Below are 5,956 nucleotides of genomic sequence, written 5' to 3' on the forward strand. Positions count from 1 at the left end.
AAGAAGAAGAAGAAGATGAAGAAGATCTATTATCGCAACTCTTTCCGTTTTTGAATTGTAGGCGTACCAAATTTGTAGTAATTTTTTTCAAAGAGAAAGTTGATTAAGAGAATCAATCAAAATCACTTGCACCCCTGCTTCCAAGTTTGGTTACAAGGTTACAACTCTGGAGAGCATTTTGTGTGGTCGTTGGGGGCTTGTGGTTCTGAATATGGACAAACAAGCACAGATAAATTCTATTCCAACTCTTCACTGATGTAAGCTTGATGGCCCTGAACAGGGCCGTTTTATTAAGGACATCCATGGCCGCTTACGCTTGGCGTGTTTAGTGTAGGTGACAGCATCACGGATTTCATTTTTCAGCACACCTCGTAAATCAGACCGGAGATACGGATGGTGGTTATCTCGAATAATTTGCGTTTGGTTATGAATATGGCGATGAGTGTGCAAAATATTACGCAATTCCATCCTCCCTATTCACACGCGCCCGAGGATCGGAGGCAAATGCCAAACGACTTGTTTCGTCTACTTACTACTCTCTGACGACTGTGCTGGAGAAGCAGCATATGCATGTAGGTAATTGGTGGATTTGTTAGTTAATTCGACGCTTTTGGACAATGCTGGACATTTACTAGTTTTTCAAAAATTTTTTGTTGAAAATCAACATTCGGAAGCATTGTTATCGATGCGTAGCCATATTTCTGATCGATCGGTGAAAAAATTATCGAAATTGGACCAGGGGCAGCTGAGTTATTAAAGTTCAAAATCTTTCTTAACTTGTTACATGTTCCATTTTCGGTTTTCACAAAGTGTACCCTCATATAGAAATCAAAGACGTAGTCCTACGTCAAAAACGGTCCAAACATGAAAAACATATGTATATCCCATAGACTTTTATTCGAACACACCATAATAAGAACGTTTACCAATGACTGGAACACCTACCCTAGGTATGATCCATAAAATTAACATATATTTTTCAGATTTTCTTAAGAAAATGATTAACGAAGCTTCTTTTGGAAGCTAATTCTAGACGCTTGACCATCGCTCCGCACTTCTACCTAAAAAAACACGGCAGGACAGTAAATCTAAGTAGTAACGCAGTAATGAAGCAATTTTTCATGGTATATGGATCAAAATTAATAATATAGTGTCCAAAACGTGAATAATATAGTCTTATCTATGGATCATGGCTGTTCGGAATATCGGGATAACCCTGTACCGCCAAGCCCAGCGACAACCCTGTGGGAGATTCGGAGAGCTACGTTAACGGTCGCTGTCAGAAATGACAAACGCCAGGTTTGGTTCAACGGAAATGTGAACTCACAGTTCCGTTGAACCAAACCTTAGGTCGGAGTAAGAACGAGAAAAAAAAAAGAGGAAAAGAAGGTACAATTTTAAACCATCTAGAACACGTTTTTATAATCGAAGAAATGATGATAAACACGCAGTGAGCATGGCATTTGTCATGCGATACGTTTTGTAATGTTCAGTAATGAGAATTTCTACTATTTTTCGTTAAGATAAATTGACAAAATCACTAATTTAATGATGTACTTCAGTTGTTACTTTTTTTCCTCGCTAGAAGTCATTTGAAGTGGATGCAGAAGTCCTCTGTTGCCAAGTGAAAAGCAAGGGAATCTTTCGAAAACCGTGATGCGAGTTCAACTGTTTTTCTCTTGGCGAGACTCATTATACACCGACTCTAACTATACCTATCGTAGACTCTGAGGGATCCTCCGGTGGACCTTTAACATCCTTAAAACTGACTGCATCGTATGTGTGTTTGAGGAAATATATGGAGTTTTCCCTTGAACGACAAAGGGAGGTGTTCACTGAGTGATCCGGAACATCTGTTTAATTGATAATACCGTGTATTCGGTCTGAAAATACGAGGATTTTTTTCGCTAGAATATTACCAAAATGGTAAACCCCGTTCTAACGGAACATTCGCAAAATTGGAAGGTTGGTATATATTATTGAAGGTGCCAAAACAAGTGTAAATCCTGTTCTACAATATTTTTTGAAAGTTCTATCGATTGGAGTGGCAGTAAGTTTATATGTAAATTTTTTTATTCATTTGTCGTCAATCAAGAGTAGACAGTTTTGATACAATGATAAGTACATGTTATGTCTTACTTCTAAACAATATAATATCCAAAAATATAGACTAAACAGTATCTTGTTTACAATTTATTACTTCCGGTGTTCATAATCAAGGAATAGAATGTAAATTAGATGCTTATAAACAAACTCATATGAGAAAATCATATGAGGTCAAATAGTTAAAACTAAATCTAATTTCAAACTCGAGCCTTTCCGCTTTCCATGAAACTTTTCACATTTTTTTCACTATTGTCATTTATCCACATTTGTGCTGGTCATTTAGACTTTCGCCATTTTCGAGGTTTCTTTTTAAAAAGGGCTTTTCCGATGTTTTACATTAAATCATTGAGCTATGGTCCCTTCTAATCTATACATATTTTGAGACAAATTTGTAGGAATGACCTTTCCACAGCAAAAATACACAATATAAAAAAATATCTGAAAAAAAACCAATAGCAAAACAGTTTTTTTTCAGTATTTTTATATAGAAGCTTATAAAATGAAACGTCCTACCTTAACTTACATTCCATTTTTGAGCATTACAAGTTGAAGCATAATATTTCAAAAATTACCACAAACAGGCACATCTTCCAAGAATCGTTAAAGCAACGAACTTTAAAGGTATGATTTGAATATGAATTCAAACGTTTTATGTTTTATGTTTCCAATTTATCCCATAATCATTCATTGCATAGTTCATCCAATGAAACCACACATTGAAATCCTGTGTTATCACTAGCGTCCAGCCTCTGCATGGCTCAACCCACTTTCCAATGTATCCATATTTCTCAATTCCATACTCGATTACATTCAATTTATTTCAACGACAGTGACATCTCTGACAGCTTAAAAGCGTTGTCTGCTTTCTAATTCAAAGCTCACGTACCTCAACTCTGTACCTTTTCATTCTTCCAGTCCCAACCTAGCCCTGCTTGTTTTGTTTTGCATTGCATTGAATATTTACTCAAACGTGTTAATTGTAAAAATGCAATAGGGTAAGTGAGCCATTTATGACAGTAGTGCTTTAGTTTTTTCATTGATTCATTTGCGTAGACATATGACAGAATGTGTATTCTAATCTTGCATGGAACTACTATAAATTTGGAAAGAAATGAAACATATTGAAAATTAAGATAGGACCAATTATGGAACCTCTTGGGCTAAAAAGCTGGCTCACTTACCCTATGCCAAAATCTACCCACAGCCCCACTACTGGTCGTGCACATTTCCCTGTACTTGATTGCTGTTTTATGGTCTGTTCACATATTACGCAAAGCGTGGATTTGGCATTCTTGGTTTCAATGTATTAGATATATAAAAAAGCGTGCATGGCAGGGGAACAAGGGGGTCTTTTTTAAATTTGCTCAAGTAACGTCATTTGTAAATAGACCCTTCGTGTGAGCTAACAGTAGTTGCATATTTGGTTTACAGCGCTAGGACTAGGATTTTCCATATCTCAGAGCAACAGCAATATGGTTTCACGTTTTACATGCAACAAAGAGAGCAAAAGTTAGGTCGTTACTGTTTCAGGTGGGTTTAATGGCTTTGTTTTATTACCAAAATTATTGACTAAAATCGATTTTTTAAAGCGTTGGGCAGAAGTATCCGGTGTAAATCAATCCACCAAATTGAGCTCAATAAATATATTTTCATCGATAAATATTTTAAGCTAACTGTGCTCAATTCGCTTGGCTACCACTATTCATATTTCAATATGCCTTGAAGTGATTATGAATATGGAAATCTGGAGGTGTTTCTCGAGTAAAGTAACATTTAGTGTTGGGAAAACGCTGCTTAAAAACTGGACTATGGATCCTTTGTGATATGTCGTCCACTTCAGGGAGCACATGTAAAGTTGAGTTGCCTTCTTCATCATCTACCTGACTTTGACGCTCTAAAACGAGCTTTCAGTTGCTCTCAAATTATAAGTCTAGTGAAACACGTCCACAGTTATTAGTTAAGAGCTTTTCTATGCCAAACAATGCATGAATTATTCTCATATTATGGACCAGGAAACGAACCCGCAGCCTCCGGTTGGTAATACCGTGTCTTTACTAACTATGCTATCTGAGGCCAGTTATTTAGCCTCTATCCTCAGTGATCAACCGATATCCAAGTACATTTGTATTAACAAATATGTTGTGCACTTGGCAGTTGGAGTAATGCAAAGATTCAGTGACCAAATTAGAGGTAAAATGTCCAAGCCAGGTTAGGCTAGTGTGTCTTATTCAAGGCAATCTGCGTATGGTTCCTTGGAACTAGGCGAGTGGCCTTCGAATAAACTTTGCCCAATCAAGTTTTCAACATATGGGTGTATTCTGCTGTGTGTCTGTTTGCTGCATATGTTTTCTCGTTTTCCAATTAGCATTCGTGGGTTGGTTGGCATCTGTTTGCAAGTGGACGTGGAAAAGTTTTATTTGATAGGTGTCCGATGCAAGAGTACTAATATTGTCCAACTATGATGGGGAGCTACATTATTTGCAAAGTAATTTATAAACTAGATGGCTAGTTGTTGTTTTGTCGATACTTCTATAAATGCACTTTCAGTAATTGAGAGATGAAAAATAGGGGAAATGTCTCTAATGTTGGCCTATGGATCTAAGATTGGGCCCATCGCTTAAAATCTGCTATTTTTCAATTTTATCTAGATGAACGCGATATTGGGACGTTACTAATGGATGTTTTTGCTTGCTATTGAAAATTTAGTCGATTGCTGAATTTATTTTTTATTAGGTAAATTTGAAACGAAATTAAATGACATGAGCCAAACAATTACATGAAGCCGTTAAAGTGAACGTCCTGAACTGCTAGGATATCAATGATGTGCACGAAATTACACTTTTTATTACCAGATGAATCTTTGTCATTGGCGACTAAATGAATGAGATTTTAACAACGGATCTTTTTAGGATCAAGTCTATCAGTGACTATGCGAAAAACAATTTTGTCAATATCGCGCGAAAGTCTGTCAATGACAATGACAAATCTCAGCACTGATCAAAACCAATCATCCAGCACCTCAAATCAAATGATAAGTCAAAAACAAGTTCAATGGTGTTTAGAGTCTAGTATCACATTAGACACACCCGCTCATATTCCGGATACACCTTGGGTAGTTTCCAGTTCCTTTAAAGGACTAAAACCCATCATTCGATACATTAAATCAATGCGCAAGAATGGTCAGATCTCACCATTGGTTGATAAATCCAGGTTTTTCAAAATAACAGATGATGCCAGAGTGCGGAATTTTCGAAAAGTTCTCATTATCGTTCCAGCATTTCGAAAGATCAAAACCTGGATGAATCCACCTATGGTGAAATCTGAATTTTTTTCCCTGTCCGGGACATAAAACCACTGCGACCAGTAATTTGATCGATTGTAGTATATCCCATGTCTTTAGTTTAGTACATGTCGTATTATTACAACACTAATGAAAAATGATTAAGTATTCGGTTTTAATACATGTCATTCTTGCCTTCATCGCAAAAACTCGATTCTAATTTAAAAGTTCCACTATTTATATTCTCCAAACGTGCCAGTGCCCTTCGCCAGTCGAAATTGGATTCCTTAGCAACAAAATTAAGCAATGACACCGATAATTACCATGGAACAGAACCCTAGTACCTCAGAACCCAGAAGAGTACGAAAATTTGAGAGAACGGATTCGGTGGTCAAGTGACAACAGCCATTCCTCGACGGATTACGGTAGATTGACTCATCGGTTAGTACCTATTCTTTGGAGCTGGGTGAACAGGAAGCGTAGAGAGGTAAACTTCCACCTGACGCACTTCCTGTCTAGGCATGGTTGCTTCAGAAAATACATGCATCGGTTTGGACACGCAACGTTACC

Source organism: Ochlerotatus camptorhynchus, unplaced genomic scaffold (genome assembly GCF_037179485.1).
Source record: "Ochlerotatus camptorhynchus isolate MF236.1 unplaced genomic scaffold, CSIRO-AGI_Acam_v1.1 ptg000008l, whole genome shotgun sequence".
NCBI lineage: Eukaryota > Metazoa > Arthropoda > Insecta > Diptera > Culicidae > Ochlerotatus > Ochlerotatus camptorhynchus.